Raw genomic sequence first — 20,809 nt, forward strand, 5'->3', positions numbered from 1 at the left:
CAGGCATGGTGCCACACACCTGTAATCCCAGCACTTGGGAGTTACAGGCAGGAGATCAGGAGTTCAAGGTCATTCTCAGCTACACCAGTTTCCAAGCCAGCCTGAACTAAGTGAAACCCAATCTCAATAAAACAAACAATAACAAAAACCACTACCTGCTCAATTGCCAATGTTAAAAGTGCATTTTCAAATTAAAGGGAGGCAAGCAGTACTCTAGTTACTATCCAGGCCGATGCCTGCCTCCCCTCTTTGCATTGTACTCCCACTTTGCTTTCCTTTCAATAAAGGAAAGAAAAGGGGTAAGGGGAGGAAGGAGAAGAGAAATAAAGAATCCAAAAATACAACGGTTTCCATTTTCTACTCAAACAGAACCCTACTAAGACACACTGAAGATTCCATTGTCATTTTCTCACATTAGGGAGGGCTCAGTCTGTGACCACTTTCCACGACCTCTGGGCAGAAACACACAGCTCACCTTGCAAGGCCCAGAGCAAAGCTCACCTGGGTAACCCATCAATCTTTAACCCACAGTCCCTCCTGGAAAGGTAAGCATCAGAGATGACCACAAGGATTATAGGACTCTGCTACCCTCCCTACAGAAGACAAGAGCTGAGCAGTGATCAAATGTAAATATTTAAAGAACTCACAGCTGCTGATGCCAGCAGGGTAACAGCTTGCAAACTTCCAGTCAGAATGACTGTTATATCAAGGGCTGAGTCATGGTTGCAAATGCTGTTTCCTTCCACCCTTCACAGAGGAGAGTAGATTTTTAAAACAGCTTTCAGAAAGCCACTATGCCCAGTCACAACAAGAAAACACTGGAGAAAAGCCAGTGTGTACCCAAAGCTTTGTAGCCAAAAAAGGAATACACCATTCACAAGAATGCATTCAGGACAAGAAAGAGACGGTCCAAGTCTGTAAACAGCAAACAGGTATAGCATCATCAAGTGGTGAAGTCCACCACACAAAGAACCGAAGCATGTCTCATACATTCTCTCTCTTTGATATGACAATTTCTTATTACAAGAACAGAGCTGGTCCAGGATGAAACTGACACAGTGCACACTTGCTGGCATTTCTGATTTGTCCTCAGGTCTGGCTTCCAAGTTCCACAACAGCACTTAAATCTCAAGCACACACCACAATTCCAGATATTGGCACTTTGCCTAAACACAGCTTCTTCACCTGTCCTGAGGATGAGCTTAAGTACACAAAGAGAAGCAGGGGGATCTGGCGCCTCAGCCCCTGCTAACATTAAACTGAACATGACTGCAGCAACCAGAGTGAAATGAAAACCAGGTCAGGGCCAGTGTGATGGTACACCCCCTACAATCCCAACACTCAGGAGACTGAAACATGAGGACTACTCAAGTCCAAGGTGATCTCTCAGGGAAAATTGGGGGTGGGGCGGGCAGATGCGGACTTTAATGATCAACCTGGGAATGCGGAGTTTGAACCCTGCTAAGTTTAGGAGAGGTTGAATCTCTCCCCAGGTTGGCAGAAGCCCTGTCTTAGCTTGCAGGAGATACATTTCCCCAGTCTACAACGTCAGGGACTGGGAGGGGTGCATGAACAGTGGGGCACGGGATCTCAAGGCAGCCGGCCCTGGGCATGTACCAACCTCCACCATGAGGTAGGGACCCACAGACCAGTGTCACTGGACAGTGAGGTGGTATGGTTAATGACTTTTGCAAATGACATTTCTCAAAGCCTTAAGGGCACTAAATTAAACAAAAATACAGCTGGCTTGAGAGGTACATCACATGGTCCAGGAAGCAATTTCATCCCCCACAGATTCATCCTTCACTGGACAGAGAGGCTGGGCCCCAGGAATGATGGGGACTCCTCACAGGTCACACAGCCTCTGAAGGGCAGAAGCTACTATGGAAGCTGCCATATTTATTTAAATTCATAATGTTTTAAATATGATTTTATGTGTTAGGCTACATTATGCAGTTATCTTCACCATGTGCAACATACAGCCCACAGCCGAGGGTTGGACACACCTGACACAATCTGTAACTGCTGAGCACAGCCCTGAGGGACTAAACCCTGGGTAGTCACTTAGCCACAGGGAGGAAGGACCACTAAGAACCACTACAGTACTGAGCTAGACACCATGGATCCCAAGAGTCTGGAAACTTCCATACACCTGTGTGCTACACTATGGGATCACACAGCAGGCAGCTGCTAGATGAAGTGTGGTTCAACAGTTATTCACCCAACGATACAAGCCAATCAGCACCCCACTGTAATGGTGAAGTGGGTGCTGGAGAGGTGGCTTAGCTGTTAAGAGAGCTTATTGTTCTTTTTGGAGTTTTTTGGTTTTTCCAGACAGGGTCTCTCTGTAACAGTCCTGGCTGTCCTGGAACTCACTTTGTAGACCAGGCTGGCCTTGAACTCACAGATACCAGCCTGCCTCTGCTTCCCAAGTGCTAGGATTAAAGGTGTGCACCACCACCACCACCAGCAAGCTTACTGTTCTTGAAGAGAGCCTGGGTTTGGTTTGCAGCATTCACATCAGGAAGCTCACAACTGTCTCTTACTCCAGTTCCAGGAGGCCCACAGCCTTCTTCTGGCCTCACTGGCCACCTGCACAAATGCCATGCACATAAACTCACACAGGTACACATAAATACAAATATACAAATAAGAAATAGATCCCACATCAAATAGCAGAGCCAAGGTGAAGTCAGAGCAACCTAGCAGCAGAGCATCCTAATGAGACTCTATACTCCAAAGCTGTGTCAAGACCCAAACTCAGAGGCAACTATTACCTGCTTGAAAACATGGCCCTCCTACAAAGTGAGCAACCAAGGCCCTCAATCAGGACCACACCCGCCCCCAACAGCAGCAGTGTGCAGAGGAGGTAGGAATAAGATTTGCAGTCTTTGTAGGTCCTGGCAGGACTGGCAATTTGCCAACTCCATGCCAAAGCGGGAATACCTACAGTCCTCAGTAGGCTGAGTTTGTACTCCCTGAAACTAATCACACTGTAAGATTTGGAAGGCAGGGTTATTAGAAGTCCCTCCACACTCATAAGAAAAAGCACATGCTATTTTAAATTATTTCTAAATGTCATGAACCTAGACATTCCCAGCAGAAGTAGAAGACAGAGAAGCTCAGGTCCAAAACAGCAATTCTGAAAATGAACACAAGGAAGTGCTTCAGGGAAGGTGGACTGGATGAGTTTAAAGGAAGGTGATAAACAGCTCTCGGCCTCTGCTCCCATCAAGCAAGGATCTACACCTATAAGAGCAAGAAAAAATGCAAAAGGAAATAAAAGCCACATTAATATAAAATAACAGGGCTGTAAGTGGGCTCAGCAGGTAAAGGTACTTGCTGTCAATCTTGATGATTTGAGTTAGATCCTTAGCAAGAACCAATTCCTACAGGCTACCCTGTGACCTCCACATGTGAGCCCTGGCACACCTTCACCCACACATATACAAACAAATAAATAAATGCAAAAACAGGTTTTGAGGACAAGATAACAAAGGATAACATTTATTACAGCAACCATTTCCCTTGGTCTTCTTAAAGGAACACTTATCATAGACTCCTATCACCTCATCATACTCATTTCCCCATAATGTATGGTGCTCAAGTGTACTCTTCTGGCCCTCTATGAGGCCCTGTTTCCATGACAGAGCCAGCCTAAGGTGTAAGAGCCAGGTGTAAGAAACACAAGTAACTTCATAGAATAGCAGAAGCAGTGCAAAGCAAAGCCTCCAGCCTCAGCAAAGAGCAAAGCCTGGGTTAGGAGCTGATGGAGGACTGGGTCAGCCCTGTCCCATGCCATGCTACTCTGCTGAGCTGGGGTGGCTCAGCAGGGATTTCTCAAGAAAATAAAATGTACTCTAGGGACAGCCACAGGGAGTGCCACTGGGGCTTGGTACTGGCCATTTAATTTAGCAAAAAAGCTCCCACCCAGCCTCTGCCAGAGCCTTTGCCACACACAAGCAAAGTTCAGCCAGTTGCTAAGGCAACAGAGACTCAGACATGTTTAGGCATCTGTAGAAACCAAGCCAAAGTACAATTTCCACACTTGTGATAAAAACACAGGCTGCCAAGCACACAGCCAAGCATTACTCTAAAATTTGGTCTTATTGACAAAATAAACAGGGGTGGGGAAGCAGGAAGCTCCTAGTGCTTAGCAGAGCCAACAGTCAGGCTAGCCCCAGAGTGCTAAAAACTCACTTGTTCTAGGGAACAAGTGCCTCTTATGCCCCTGTGTTGTCTCAGATGGTTTCCTCTCATTTCCACTTCCATATGGAGTAGTCTTTTGCTTCAGTTCAGCTGGGAACACCAGCTTTCTTAGAAGAGAAAGTAAGATTGAGCGTTTTTTGTACGAGGTAAAGCCAGATATGTGAAGAGGAAATTGCCTCCAGGGGAGTGGTCCATGTGGGAGCACAACTGTCCAAGGTGAGAGCAGAAGTGGGCTAGCCTGGTCATAACCTCCACACCAGGAGCCCCCACCCTATCCATCCATGAAACACACAAAACACACACACACACACACACACACACACACACACACACACACACACACCCTTGTCCTTTGCAAACCCTGAGAAATGAGTAAACAGGATACTGCTCAGTCTTCCACAGGACAGTAAAAGATGAAAAAGTCAGTCAGACAATGGGAATTTTGACACAGTAGACTAGCAAAGAATGAACAAACAGGCAAACAGTAACAACAGAAATAAGAATGGGTTATATAACTCTGCCTGTCTGTAGCAATGAAGAGAAGCTGAAGCATCTATGACAATGGCACCCCAAGTCACAGAGGCAAAGTCCAAAGGATCATGACCCCAGGCTGCCATGAGCTCTAAATGATTCCAGTGCCAACAGCCTTGTCCAGTCCTTGCCAATTCACATCCTGCAAATGTGGAGACACAAACCAGGACAAGCCCTATCAGCTACTATGGTTCCAAGCAGTCTGACCACTCACAGACTTCTCGCTCACCTAACTGATTACAAGTAGGAGGGACAGTAGGATGACTTCCATTTTTTTAGCGCTGGGAACTGAAACAAGGGCCTGAGCATACTCTGCATAGCTCTAGCACTGAGCTACAACCCGCCCCCCTGGAAGGCCCTGCTTTGTGTTCATGAAAGGAAAGCATCCCCTGCAAGGAGAATCCACCCCGATTAGGAAGGAGTGTGACTCATTCAAGAAACCCTCAGGAGAGTTTATCTCATGGATACTGCAAGTTCCAAAGACCAAGGCACCTAACAGGAAGATTTCCCCCAGGGTTTTCTTTTGCTTAAGATTCTAGAAAAACAGACTTACAAGAATTCAAACAAGTCTCAAAACACTCAACTGTCCACAGCTTTAAAGCCATTCCTGGGAATTTCTCCTTGGGAACTAATTCCACAGATAGGAAGGAAAGAAGGGAGGGAGGGAGAGACAGAAGGGAGGGAAAGGGGGTAAGGAAGGAAGGAGGGAAAGAAGGAAGGAGGGAAGGGAGGAAATAAGTCAGAAGGAAGCAAGCAAGCAAGCAAAGCCAAACTGTCAACTACAAATTCACCTAATTAGTAAAAATGTGGAAATAACTTAAAATGCCCATCACCAGGGAACGTTTCAATCTCACACAGTCAACAAGAAACACTGGAGATCTTCTAAGGGGCTGGTATGCAACTCAGTCGGCAGAATGCTCGTCTTGCATGTACTAGGCCCTAGGTCTGATCCCCCAACACTGCAAAGAAAGAACTTCAACAGAAATACTTAATGAGGACATTTAAGCCACAAATGGTGACATGGGGGCAAAAAATCTCAAAAAGAGAAAAAAAGGGGGGGGCATCTATAATCTAGATTCTAGACAAGTTCAGCAGATAATGGCACTGTTCCCAAGCCTGAAAATAGGAATTTGAGCCGCAGCACCTACGTAGTTTAAAAAAAAAAAAAAAAAAGAATCCTGCAAGTTGCCCTCTGACCTTCACATGGTGTACTATGGCATAGACACACATGACATACATATTGGAGTGGAGGAATAAATTCTTTCATATCTAGTCATTTGGCACAAAAAAAACAGCAATTAGCCCAAGCATAACCACCAAGTACCTGAGCCAAGTGTGATGGTACAGCCTGTCACCCCAGAATTTGGGGGCTAAGCAGGATCTGGAGTCTGAGGCCAGCCTGGGTTACACAGTGAAACTGTGTCTACAAACAAAGCCACACAGAACATCTGCTCTTAGGTATCCACCCAAGTGATCTTCATCTAATGTCACAGGGCAACAAAGTGAGTTCTCCCTCCGCTGCCTCCTCAGGGCTACTGTGGAAGATGGAGCAATAGCACCCACCAACCAGGCCTCTGGAACTCTGAGAGCCTGGCTCCTCCACCCTCTGACCTCATCAACTGGGAGAGAAGCATGTGGGTGACCTAGTCCCAGTTTGTGTCAGCTCCCTTCCTACCCTTATAAACTCCCTAGTTTTGTAAATCTTGAATTTACAGAATCTCTTAATTGGGTTTGTTGTGAACATAGTTCCTGCCTTAAACTAAAGACACATAATTTGCTCCATTTCTATGTTCCTCAGAGGCAGGAAGGGAAAGGGATTTTTTAAAGATCTTTTTCACAATGAAGGGCAAGTGACTCAGAATCTATTACTCAAGGCGGCAAAATAAAGGGACACTGGTGTGGGCTTCAGGGTCATTTCTGACAGCAACCCTCTGAAGGTCACTTCTCTGACCTTTGGGTTGATTACTCCTGGATGAAGTGGAGTTATCACCAACTGGTTTTAAGAATTCAATGAGTAGAAATGTAAAACATCCATGGTCTCTCAGAAAATTCAGAACACAGTGTACCCCATGACCACTGGTTCTGCCACCAGGCATGCCAATCTTCCCATGGCACATGCCCAGCCTCCTTATCTGATGATATATTTGCTGGTACAGAGGTCACAAGTGCTTAATTAAAAACATCACACTCACGCTAGTGCCCAGGCAAGCCAGCTTCAGCAAACCAGTGAGCTACAAAATTCACTAATAGCGGGGCTTGGAGGTCTGCGTGGGAAGAGACCACAATTCACAATCTTGGCACACTCAGCTAGAGACAGCTTAATTTGATATAATGAAACACAAACATAGTTTGAAGTTTGAAAATGTTCACAAACTACAATTTGAGCATCATTTTAAAATAATAAAATTTCATTTCATTCAAGAGACAACTTAGAAAACTAGCCACAGCTGATTCTAGACACCACAGACTACCCTGCAGGTCCAGGCAAAGGCCCTCATGTGGAGGTCTAGACCCTTCCTTCCAATTCTACCTCTTTTTGTTTTTCTTCTGAACCATGAACAAGGGAGACAAACAACCAACAAAGCTGTTCTGAAAACAAAATGAATGCTATGGGAAAGTTCATAGTCAACTACCAATACCTGCACAGCCAACTTGTATTGATAAACACTTAATCTAAATTATGAAGCCAATTAAAACTTAAATATTAATCCTGAAAGTGAAAGGGTAAGGGCACAATTTGGAAACCCTGATTCCACAGTTTGAGCTCTTGCTGCTTCATATAAGTTTAACCCCATTTCTTTTCCCCATGGATCCCTGCTCACGCAACTTAATCCTTCACCTTAAATTATTTTTCATCTTGAACATGCCATTTACTCTGTCACATGCTCCTTTCCCCCTAAGTACTAAGTACAATCACAGCAACATTTTCTTATCACTGGGACAGGCCTGTATGATCATCACATTAAACTCAAGCCCGGCATCATCAAGCTAGGAGGCAGGGAAGGGCTGCCCTCAAACACAGGCAGGATGCACCCATCTTTTTTTTGTTTCCAGACAGGGTTTCTCTGCGTGGTCCTGGCTGTCCTGGAACTCACTTTGTAGGCTATCTTCCAACTTAGAGATCTGCCTGCCTCTGCCTCCTGGGTGCTGGGATTAAAGGCGTGTGCCACCACCACCTGGCTAGTCTCACCCATTAAGGGGACAGAAGCAAACAAAACCTCAGAATCGTGCAAAAAGAGGACATATGCCCTGCCAGGGTCATGAGATTCCACAAAGGGAATCGTCCATACTGGTGACCCCTGATCATTCCTGTGACCCTGAGTCACCAAAGGAGGTCCAAGTGAGTACTCTGGCAGAAGAAAAAATAGTACATTTGTAAAAGAACTGGATAAAATAAATCCAGTTTGAGTACTTTAGGGTTTTGCTTAATTTACAATTCACCTAATTATCATGCTGATACAAAATAACTAAGTATTACAGATTGAGCTCTTGGTCTGTGACTGCACAGCACCTACCACAATCCAGAGTCAGGGACCCACTCCAAATTCTCATGCTCAAATCTAAGTGTCATTATGATATTAGGAGAAGGAGTCTTAGGAAACTAATTAGGTCATGGAGGTGAAGTCCCCAAGAATGAGATTAGTGTCCTTTCTTAAGAAGGAACTCAGAGATCTCCCATACCCTCTTTCAGCTGTTTAAGTGTATAAGCAGAAGTTGGATCTGTAACCCAGAAGAGAGCCCAACACTACTGTGCCCTCACCTCAGGCTTCCAGACTCTAGAACTTTGAGGAAAAGATTTCTGTTCTTCATAAGCAAATGCCTAGAGCCACTATGTTAACAGCAGTTCAAAAAAGGACACCTAGTCTCCGAAATGTTGAACCATTTGACCAGGCATGGATGATCACCTGGTCCCAGGTCTACCACCATGCTTCTGACCTCTGGTTTGTTGCTGCTGTATTGCCTTTTCTCATCTGCAGGAGCTAGCCTTACAGACTTTTGAGAATAAGCCAATCAAAACAAAAACAGGACACAGGCTGTATGACAACACCCTCCTCACCCCAATAGCATAAGTGAACATTTAGACAATGGAGCTCAATCAATGACTGAGGCCAGCCCTCCCTAGAAGCCCCTTTCTTACAAAATTAAACTACTTGCTTTCTAGGAGCTGCCAAGGCAATCAATCCTCAAGCCTTGAGGACATTGGTAATATTTGTGAAATCCCATCCACTCGTGCCAAGATCATCCTGTTCATAACCCTGGAAGGCTCCCCACTGAATTCATTAGCTAGAGAAAAGTTGAGACCCTAACCTTAGCCTACAAAGAGCTCACATCCTGAAGCTGCCCTCCCACCACACTCAACAACCCCACACACCATGTGCAACCACATTCTTGATGACTCTGGAGCTCACTTCTGGCAAAGGCCCTCCCTGGAGTAAAGCTCTGCAGCGTGCTGAGAGCAGCCAGACCAGCCCTCCTTTGTGTCTCTCTACAGGTGGACCTGTTTCTAGCTGGTACTGACGCGGTGAAACACAATTATTTTCTAGACCCAGCTGTCCTATAGAGCATGAGACCTTAATCTTCGAATCCTAGAACTATGAGCTGAACCAGGCACCAAGGTCTCTATATAACAGTAGCCAGAACACACCTCTTCAATCCACCTTGCCTATTCTTCCTTCACACACTGATAAATGATCTCAGCCCAAGAACAGTCAAGTAAAATGCCTATAATCTAAACTCTAAAATTGTTAAGACAAGAAGACGATGAGTTCAAAGCCCGCCAGGTTACATCCTCTCTTAAAAACAGGGCTACTGCGACTGGAGAAATGGCTCGATGGTTAAGAGCACACACTGATCTTCCAGAGGACCTACATGGCAACTAACAACTGTGCAATTCCAGTTCCAGGAGACACCCTTGTCTGACCTCCCTGGACAACAGTCAAACATGTGGTACACATACATACATGCAAGCAAAACACTCACACACAAATGATTAAAACAAACAAAAAATGGGATTATTAATATGGCTCAGCATAAAGGAACTCAAATACAAGCCTGACAATCTGAATTTGATCACCAGATCACACTAGATAATGGGGGGGGGGGGTCCCAAAGGTTGTTCTCAAACCTCCACAAATGCATGCCTGCAGGAAATCTCACACACACATTAAAAACACAAAGTAAGAGCTGGGCATGGTGGTGCACACCTTTAATCCCAACATTCAGGAGGCAGTGGCAGGCAGATCTCTGTTTGAGACCAGCATGGTCTCAAAAGACTAAAAATAATTAAATAAAACAAAGTAAAACAAAACAAAGAACTAAGAGATAGTTCAGCAATTAAGAGCATGTACTTCACTTCCAGAGGACCCAAGTTCAGTTCCCAGCACCCACACGGCAGCTAACAAACTCTTATTAACTCCATTTGCAGGGGATCTGACACCCTTTTCTGGCTCCAGTTCTCTGGAAAACCACTGAGTCATCTCTTCAGTCCAAGAACAAACACTTTTTCCATGCCATAATCTCAAACTGTGGTTGGCTGCCTCCTGACACATCGGGATAACATGATAGAAGGACAGGGACTCCTCCACACTGGCTGTTTGAGGGGTACTCTACTCTATGCAGTACTACGAAGGCCAATGCCTGAGTAACCAATACATCTGACCAGGTCAATTATTTTCAGAAATAAGCCAGTGAAGAGGTATCCTAGTCACTGTTCTGTTGCTGTGAAGAGACACCATGACCAAGGCAACTCTTATAAAGAAAGCATTTAGTTGTGGCTGGCCTACACTTTGAGGCTTATCATCATCATAGCAGGGAGCATGGTGACAGGTTACATCCTGATATAAGCGGAGCCTGAGATTGGGCCTGGCATGGGCTTTTGAAACCTCAACACCTACCCCTAAAGAGACACTTCCTCCAACAAGGCCACACCTACTCCAACAACACCTCCTAAGTCTTCTCAAATAGTACCACTCCCTGATAACTACACATCCAGTTATATGAGCCTATGGAGGCCATTTTTATTCAAACCACCACAGATGGCTTGGCAAATTTTGGCAGGTAAATGCACTTGCCATGCCCATGCAGACATACATACACATGCATACACAGAATAATATTTTTTAAAAAATAGGAAAAAAAGATCATTTAACCTGTGCAGTTTTTAAGTTTTTTGTCCTTTCTTAAACACTTGCTCTTTATACAGCTGAGATAATTCATAAAGCATTAGGAACCTAACGGTCACGAGAAGCCACTGTGGAACAGTAATGGTCACTGTGGTTATTTGAAAAAGGCACCCTTAGACTCTTATGTTTAAAAGCTTGGTACCCAGTTTATGGAAGTGCTTAGAAAGAATTAGGAGGTGTTGCCTTATAGGAAGAGATGTGCCTCTGGTAGATGGCTTTGAGCTTACAAAAGCCCATAACACCATTCCCAATATGCATTCTCTCTCTCACTCTCTCTCTCTCTCCTCTCTCTCTGTACCTCCTACTTTCTGATCAAGATGTGAGTCCTCAACTGTTCTATCACAGCAAGAGAAAAGTAACTAAGACAGTCATCAACACAATTCATGTCCAATTTCAAATTACTGGGGGATTCTACTCAGGGAACATATCATCAATGAGGATATGCTTGAATAGGTCAACTCTAAGATTTGAGATTTTCTTTGTTTTAAGACAGGGTTTCACTGTGTTGCCTTGGTTGTCCTAAAATTCACTCTGTAGACCAGGCTGACTTCCAACTCAGAGATCCACCTGCCTCTGCTTCTGCCTCCTAAGTGCTGGAGCTCAAAGGCATGCACCACCAGGTCTGACTTAATTTCTAATTTCCACTTAACATGTATTTACTTCACAGATTTCCCAAGTGCTAAGCAACTAAGAAGTAATCATTTAAATATATTCTTTAATCAATAAACATTAAATAAGTCTGCCCAAAACACTCACATCCTACAAATTTTCCCCTGTGAAAAAGGCTAAAGAACAAAAACTAGAGATGACTCACCAGTTAAGAGTACTGGTTGCTCTCCCGGAGGACCTGGGTTCAATTCTCAGCACTCATATGGCAGCTCATAACTCCAGTTCCAGGGGATCCAACACACACAGTATATAGGCAGACATACAGGCAGAATACTCATTCACATAAAATAAAAAAATAAACATTAAAAAACATTTAAAAACTAAAACAAGTTCTTCATCGTCAAGACAGAAAGGTATTTAAGATTCAAATTCCAAAGGAAAAACAGTACTTCAATGGACAAACAAAACTTGTTCTCTAAGTGACAATCTAGGAGATATATGATGCCAACAACTCATGACAACCACCATGGAAGTAGAACCTACCGAAAAACCCCAAGCTGGCATCCAAGAGCCCAAGTTCTGGCTAGACCCAGAATGAATTCTACAAAGCAATGGCCAGGCCTGACACCACTTTCTTTACCACAACTCGTGTCATTCAGATGTCTGAGTACAAAATAATGAGGGGACAATCCTTCAGAATGTGTGTCCTCCATGTATGGGCTTTTGAAAGTCACCATTATTATTAGCTCCAAGATGACAGGGAAAATAGGATTACAGATTTTCTGAGGCGAGAGGCAGCTTAGGATGATATGTGCTCACTACCCGATGACCACATCAGGAGGGAGACTGCTTAGGGCTGCAGTGTGGCAGTCCTTACACTGGATGCTGGCCTCAAGTTGTTTACATGTGTGCTTCTTTTCCTGTGATGAAGAAAAGAATATCTCACAACTGTTCTCAGAACTTCTAAGCCCCTCATCTTACAAATATAAATAATGAGACCCTAAGATCTGCATATCCTCCTAGACTCAGAGTTAGTGGAGGGAAGGCTAGAAAGAGCCCAGGGTGGTGGGGCGGTGGTGGTGCATGCCATTAATCCCAGCACTCGAGAGCCAGAGGTAGGCAGATCTCTGTGAGTTCCAGACCAGCCTGGTCTACAAGAGCTAGTTCCAGGACAGCCTCCAAAGCCACAGAGAAACCCTGTCTGGGGGGCGGGGGGGCAGGGCTTCTGGCCCCCATCTATCTCCCACTCTGCCATCCCGAGAAGAATTACATCAAAGCAGATGTAATGGCTCAAGCCTGAAACAGCACTTGAAGGGCTGAGGCAGGAAAATTGCCTTAATTCTGAGGCCAAGAACAGCCACACAATAAGTTCCAGCTCAGATCCGGCCTCAATGTTCCAGCAAGGTTCTTTTCTAAGGCAGCTGCTGAGGACTCTGATCGCTGTTACCACTACATCCTCAATGTTCCAGCAAGGTTCCATTCTAAAGCCACCAGCCACTGAGGACTCTGATAGCTGCTACCACTATATCCCACTGCTGTATCTTCTTCTCTATCTAGTTCAGTGTCTAGACCCAAGAAATGAATGAGTATTTTTAAGCTGAAATTTAAGTGAGCTAGAGGCACAGCTTAGTAGTAGACTGCTTGCATAAGATGTACACACAGAGTTCCATCCCCAGCACAAGGGGGAAGAAAGCTGGGGGGGGCGGGGTGCAGGTAAAGAAAAAAAAAATTAGGGTTTGGGAGAAGGGAACCATCAACCCTTACAACCTGAGTCCAATCCCCAGAACCCACAAGGTGGAAGGAGAGAACTGACTCCTACAGTTGTCCTCTGACTGCCACACACACACTATGGCATATGCACACACACTAAATAACTGTATTATCTTCTTTTGCTTTGTTTGTTTTTCGAGACAGGGTTTCTGTGTAATAGTCCTGGCTGTCCTAGAACTCATTGTGTAGACCAGGCTGGCCTCAAACTCACTGGGATCTGCCTGCTTCTGCCTTCTGAGGTATTATCTTTTAATAAAATAGAAGTTTTTATTTTTAAATGAAAATTAAAAGATCTGGACAGAGAGAAATAGCTCAGCAGGTAAAGACACTTGCTGCCAAGCCTGACAGATTAATCTGAGTTCCATCCCTGTTATCCACATGGTGGGAGGAGAGGAGAAAACTCCTGTAAGCTGTCCTCTGACCTCCACATGCACACCATGGCATATGCATACATGCATGTACACGAATGCATACACACACACACACACACACACACACACACACACACACACGTAACAAACAAATGAAATATCATTTTAAAAATGCAAACCAGTTGTCTCTAAAAAAAAGTCTGCTTATGCAGAATATTTGGAGAACTAGCCTTTGTTGAGATGGGGTCTCACTACACAGTTAAGCTGGCCTCGGACTAGAGATTTCCCTACCTTAGCCTCCCAAAGGCAAGTGCCGTGTGTGTGTGTGTGTGTGTGTGTGTGTGTGTGTGTGTGTGTGTGTGTGTGTGTAAGTGCAGGTCAGAGATTGATGTCAGGCACCACTTTTTTTTAAGATTTCTTTTTTTTTTTTTGCTTTTTTTTTTTTTTTTTTTGCTTTTCGAGACAGTGTTTCTCTTTGTAACAGTCCTGGCTGTCCTGGCATTTGCTTTGTAGACCAGGCTGGCCTCAAACTCACTATATCTGCCTGCCTCTGCCTCCCAGTGCCGGGATTAAAGGCATGTGCCACCACTGCCCAGCAGGATTTCTTAATTTTATGAGTATGAATGCTTGCTTACATGTATGTATGTGCAACATGTACATTCCTGATGCCGTCAGAGGTCAGAAGAGGGTGTAGGAGCGCCTGAGATTGGAGTTACAGATGGTTATGGTACCATGTGGATGCTGAGAATTAAACCCAGGTCCTCTGTAAGAGTGAATGCTCTTAGCCACTGAGCCATCTCCCTGCCCTGGTCTTATTTTTTTGCTGGGGATTTGAACTCAGGTGTCCTTTATGTTTGCACATTATGTGCTTTACTGACTGAACCACCCCCGGCAAGGCCTTGGTAACCTATTCTTTTAAGATGGTCTTTAGTCAGCACAACCATCTGAATATTAAAAATCGGAAAGAAAAAAAAAACTCTCAAACAGCCATCCCCATGCCAGAGCCATCAGGAGGAACAAGTTAAGGCCCACTTAGACCTTGCTCTCAGGCCTACTTTCAGGAGTGAGTAGGATATATGCAGAGGCCATAAAGGACTCTGCCCCTAGCAGGCAAATCAACTGAAGCCCTGCCTCCCTCTGCTGCCTTCAGGTATGCAGCTGTGGTTCCAAACAACTGGAAAAAAACTGGGCAGGCACTACAGCTCTTGTGAACATGATAATTACCTACATAATCTAAAGGGTGGCCTCCAGGAAGCCAAATACAATGGGATGTAGATAAGGCAGGCCAGAGTCAGTCACCTGGGTTTCAGGTGAGCTTGGCCAGAGAGCACTTGGGTATACTTCACAAGGTGCCAGTTAGTAATTTACTGCTATTATTTGATATTCCATAACATCCCGAAATGCGGGGCCATCAGAAATCCGTGCTGGCACTCTGGACCAAGCAAAAGCCTCTAACAGATGTTATATCTTGCATGCACACACTTTTGGATTAATTACTGTGTTCAGAAGTAACAAGTTCTAGCTTTCAAAACAACATGAACTAAAATACCATTTCTATTCCAACGAATAGTTATTCTTTAAAAATCCTGCACAGTTGCGGGGCGCTGGTGACACAAGCCTTTAGCCTCAGCACTCCAGAGGCAGAGGCAGGCAGGTCTCTGCCAGTTTGAGGCCACCTGGTCAATAGATGGGAGTTCCAGGACAGCCAGGGCTACTGAGAAACCCGGTCTTGAAGGGGGAAAAAAAAATCCTGCACAGACAGAAGACATCTAATCAGTCTTCTTTCTACTCCTTTGTGCTCAGTTACTTTCCCACGTAATAAGTACCCATCAGCCTAATGGTCAGTTTCTTTAAAGTCTCCAGACCACAGGGGAAAAAACACACATCACACAAGTTTTTCATGTAATGGCCTCATGGCTCAGGATAGCTTCACCAGGAGACTGCCAAACTCTACAGTTAAATGTAAATGTACAAACCAAAAGTGTTCCAAGTAAATCAAAAAGAATCCCAACTAGACTGGCACTCATTCAGTGCTCAAATACCCTACGACGGAAAAGGGGGTCTAACACAGAACACTGCCCACCTGGATGATCCCTTTGCGAAGGGCTCCAAGCTGTCAAGCCTAGGGGCACAAGAACAGAACTTAAGCAAACTGAAAAACCTGCAGTGGGAGAGGAAGATGTGAGCTCACATCTACCATTCAGGATTAAATAGATTTACATCAGAACAGAGCAGGAGTGTTTGTTAAACATCGTAATGAGTAGCCCTGGAGACCGTCAGCAACCTACTCCCCTTAATCACAAAACCCCAGGGCAGCTGCGGTCAAGGAAAGACGGCAAGAGCCAGGAATGGTGTGCAAACCCCGGACCAAAGTCATCTTCCCTTGAGGACCCAACAAGAACGCAGCATCGCTGGGGCGTGCCTACTTCCAGGTCTAATCTCTAAGGCCATGAGGTCCCCTGCCAGCCCCTCTGATCCAGTCCTGAAGAAAGAAAAGCCGACCGTCTGAGAGGGGGGCCTCCGCAAGCCTGGAGTCTTTAGGGAGAGAAGAACGCGGCTTTTGAGCCCCACTGGAGGAGAGAGGCAGTTGACACTTCGGATCCAACGTGTCTAGAAAACTATGAAAGTCAAAAGGACAGCATCCAGCCTTTCCTGTCTCTCCACACACCCCTAGGTCATGTTCACCAGGCAGGCTTGGCACTCACCACCGAAGACACCAAGCGTGGGAAGGACGGAAATGGGAGTCCGCAAAGCACCCCAGGAGTACGCCCGCATGGGTCCGGCCCGCTCCGGCCGCCCCTGGGGCCTCCCCCGCTCCTACCGCCGGTGCGTGGCCCCTTGCGCGCGGACTAGAAGTTTCGAGCGGCGCGCCCCCGCGAGCTCGGCCCCGGCGCGGCCTGACAGGGGTAGGCGCGGCCACCGACCCGCGTCTCAACCGTCGCGGCGCACCCCTCACCTCGACCGCCGCTGGCCTCGGGTCCCGCTATGAACGCCGCCCGGCCAGGCTGCGACTCCGACCCCTTCCCGTTCCGCTCCAGCCGAGCTCACTGCCCGGCCCTGCCCAGACCCGCCGCGGCAGCTTCTGCCGCCAGCCAAGACCGCGCCGCCCCCGCCGCGCCCGCTGTGTTCTTCCCATTGGCTGCCGGGATCAAGGCCCCGCCCTCCAACCCCTTCCGCTCCCCGGATTGGGCAGACCGGAGCAGAGGCAGCACGCCCCCAAGCACGCTCAAGGGGACTACTCTGGGTGAGTATTAGCGGCCTCCCCTGTCAGTCAAACGAGGAGCGCCTACTTATGCAGCTGAAAGGCCAGCATGGGTCACTCCCCAGGAGCCGCCCTGAGGCTGGGGTCTGTAGGACTTTATCTTAGACAGGCCAGAGTTCCGTGGTTTTCCTAGCAACCAGGAGCATTGTGGTGCCTGACCGAGAATTTAGAGAAGGTGAACTTTAAGAAAGTTTCATCGGATCTGCAGAGACTGCTGCTTTTCCAGAAGGCCCGGGTTCCAGTCCAAGCACCCATGTGCACGGTCAGTGACTTCAATCCAGGGAATCTGACGCCCTCTTCTGCCCTTTGTGGGCACCAGGCACGCACGTGGTGAGGGCAAACATACACACACACACACACACACACACACACACACACACACACACACACACACTTCTTTTTATTTAAAAAGTTTCCTCCAAGTCAGGAGTGGTAGGGCACGCATTTAATCCCAACACAGAGGAGGCATAGGCAAGCGGGTGTCTTTGCATTCGTGGCCACCGTGGTCTACATAGTGTGTTCCAGGGTAGCCAAGGCTACATAGTGAGAGCAGTGTCTTAATAAACAAAAAAGAAGAGGAAGTGGAGTGGAGAAACTTCCCTCCAGAGGACAAGCCTTCAGGGCACCAAGCAATGCACAGACATTTTGATTCTCACAGTAGTCCTGCCTGATAAGGCGTTAGCCCCAGGAACAGAGGGAAATGATAATGAGTCAAAAAAGCTAATAACTTCCTGAGCACTGCCTCACACTGTCAGAGATACCCGAGAAAGGGTCTGAGAAATTGATTGCAGGTAACTTTCTGGGTACTATGTGGAGTAAAGAGTAAATGGCGGTGGATAGTGGCTTGTAATCCACTCAAGAGGCTGCTACAAAAGAATGTCTGAGAGTTCCTGGCTAGCTTGGGCAACAGAATTAGACTCTAATTGGAAGAAAAAGAGGAAATGGCCCAGGCAAGCCAGGGATACACCGAAAGATACTGGCACAAATGAACAAATGAAGCTACATATGGAGATATATGCCTATAATCCCAGCACTTGGGGAGACAGAGACATTCAAGGTCAGTCTGGGATACATAATGAGAACCTGTCTCAACTTCCCTGCAAATTAACAGAAAAGGCCAGTGTGGTAGCATAGCACTTGGTAGGTAGAACAGGAGGGGTCAGGAGTTCAAGGTCATCCTAGCTACTTAGAAAGCCCATGGCCAACTTGGGCTATATGAGACCTTGTCTTTAAAAATGAAAATAAGCCAGGCAGTGATTAAGTACATCTTTAATCTCAGAGGCAGGTGGATCTCTGAGTTTGAGGCAGCCTAGTCTATGGATTCCAGGACAGCCAGAGCTACACAGAAATCCTATCTCAAAAAATAATAAATAAATAGGGCTGAGGAGATGCCCAGTGGCTAAAGCACTTTCCACAGACTAGAGTTTGAACCCCAAGCACCCACACAGAAGTCTATCAGGCATAGCCTGCCTGAAGAGTCAGGACTGGACTAGCTGAATCAGGAAGCTCCAGGTTTAACAGGTGATTTTGCCTCAGTGAATGGCGAGCGAATCCAACAAGAAAGACAACCCGATGACAACCTCTGGTTTCCACAGACATGCACATACACATGTGAATGATTACATAAATGCAGACCACACATACACACACCAAAGAAAAACATCAACGAAACTCAGCTGTGTGGAAGTAAGTACACACACATTTGTCATCCTAACACCCAGGCTGAGGCAGGAGGATCTTGAGTTTGAGGCTAGTCTGGGCAAGGTCAGCTGATGATGCAGACTTCTGTCCCTAGAAATCCAAAGTTTCTCCCAGGGTCTCTAACAGGAACAATCACTCCATCGCCATTTAATCATCATACCTGTCCTCATAACACACTCGAATAATCTTGCTTCACACCAAGCCCTGGAGACTCTAGTTTCACCTGGACACTGGAAACCACAAAGAAGCATCAAATCTGGCATCACCTACCAACCAGATACCTCCTCTGTCATCTGTAAATGTCTGCACCGACATCTCACAGTTTTGCCCCAGCCTCCTTTACTCATATCCAACAGGTCTACCTTTGCCCTTCTCCAAACAAAGGATTTTCCATATGTCCCTGATACTCTCAGCACCTCTGTGTCCTGATCTATGGCCAGGATGGAAGACAGTGCCTGCTTCTCAGAGTTTATGAGTAGACACTTGGAGAATGGCTCTTAGTCTACAGCTGTGATGGCCTTGTGTCTGAGCAGAGTGACCACACACCCACACCCCTTTGCCTCATCCTTCCCACACAAGGAACTCCCTGTCACAGAGCTACTGTGGTCAGAAGATGACCAAGTTAGTCCTTTATTAGCCATTTTATACAACATAGCCTAGATTAAAAAGTCCAGGTTTTAAAAAATACACACACACACTTTCAAAGGGCTCACAAGATAGCTCAGAGGTAAAGGCGCTCACTACTGAGTCTAACAATCTAAGTTTGATTCCCAGGTCCCCCATGGAAGGAGAGAACAGACTCCCCACAAGTTGTCCTCTGACTTTTACAAGTATACTGTAGTATATGCATGGCAACACACAGAATAAATAAAATGCAATAAAATCAAATAAAATAAAAGCAAGTGGTGGTACCTGCTTGTAATTTCAGCATTGTGGAGAAAGAGGCAAGAAGATCGGAAGTTCAAAGTAATCCTCAACTACATAGAGAGTTCAAGGCCAGCCTAGGCTATAAGACACCTTGTCTCAACTCTCCCCCAAAGAAAACCCCCATATTTTCACAGTGACCAAAATATTTTCAATAAATAAATAAACACTCAGAGGAAGCCCTATTGCTGGTAAAATAGTCCCAGTAATTCCAAAGTTTAGAATAAGTACAGATAGCCAGGCATGGTAGCACATGCCTTTAATCCCAGCTCTAAGGAGGCACAGGTAGACAGATCTCTGTGAGTTCAAGGCCAGCCTGGTCTACATAGTGAGTTCCAGGCCAGCCAGAGATACATAGTAGACACTGTCTCAACAAAACAAAAGAATAGGTTAGGACAGCTCTCAAATGTTTGGTGAACCTAGCAAAGACTAGGAAGAAACAACAATATTAAACACAGTAACATTTTACTGCCCTCAAATGGGTAGAATATGACAAAAAGCAAAGGTGACATTTTACTGCCCCAAGATGGCTAAAATATGAAAAGAGCCTCCCAGAAAGCAGTGGGCCCTACAGAGAGAAAGGGGTTCCTCTTGGCTGGAGCATTTCAGGCATGCAAGAAGCAAAGATGCATGGGTAAGGAGGGTAGCTTGGCAGCAAACAGCTTACTCCACCCTGCAAGTTCCTTCCCTTCCTTGGGGTGCAGTTTTCTCAACTGTAAAACAGGTAAGTTCAGGAAAAACCAGGGCTAGTGAGTTTAAGCCTACTTTGCTCTCAGGATGGCCTGAGGCTACTGAATATGTCCCAGGATCACTACAGACTGTAAAACTCCTTCCACTTTTATTGATTTTGTTTGACACAGTGTCTCACTATGTAGGCCAATCTGACCTCAAAAATTTAGGAGCTCTGCCTCCTAAATTCTCAGATTAAAAGGTATGCACTACCAAACTCCACTCAATTTTTAATTTTTTTAATTGGGATTGGCAGCAGGAGGCATGGCTCAGTGGCTAACGTGCTTAGGGTGCAGAAACCATCTAAAAGCCAGATGGAGTAGTATGTGTGTATGATCCCAGCACTGGGACAGGAGAGTTAGAAAGATTCCAGGGAACTCTAAAACCAGCCAGTTTAACTGAAAGAGCAAGCCCCAGATTCAGTGAGAGACTCTGTCTCAAATAAATAAATAAATAAATAAATAAATAAATAAATAAATACTTTGGACAGTGATCCAGAAAGATGCCCAAAGTTAATCTCT

General features: G+C 45.8%; 1 protein-coding gene across 5 annotated transcripts in view; it reads right to left on the minus strand.

Annotated features, from left to right (window-relative positions):
* Nucleotides 1-16,770, minus strand: part of Pacsin2 (protein kinase C and casein kinase substrate in neurons 2) — a 94,875-nt gene extending 78,105 nt beyond the window's left edge. For 2 of the 5 annotated variants that reach the window (XM_027396120.2, XM_027396118.2), the window contains exon 1: nucleotides 16,629-16,770. The gene's annotated coding sequence lies outside the window, so the exon portion shown is untranslated. Of the gene's footprint in view, nucleotides 1-2,479; nucleotides 2,593-16,377; nucleotides 16,510-16,628 lie in introns of those variants that run through there. The other 3 variants (XM_027396114.2, XM_027396119.2, XM_027396117.2) reach the window with 3 other exon arrangements.
* Nucleotides 16,771-20,809: the final 4,039 nt, after the last annotated feature.

This window comes from Cricetulus griseus, chromosome 2 (assembly GCF_003668045.3).
Source record: "Cricetulus griseus strain 17A/GY chromosome 2, alternate assembly CriGri-PICRH-1.0, whole genome shotgun sequence".
In the NCBI taxonomy this organism is placed as follows: domain Eukaryota; kingdom Metazoa; phylum Chordata; class Mammalia; order Rodentia; family Cricetidae; genus Cricetulus; species Cricetulus griseus.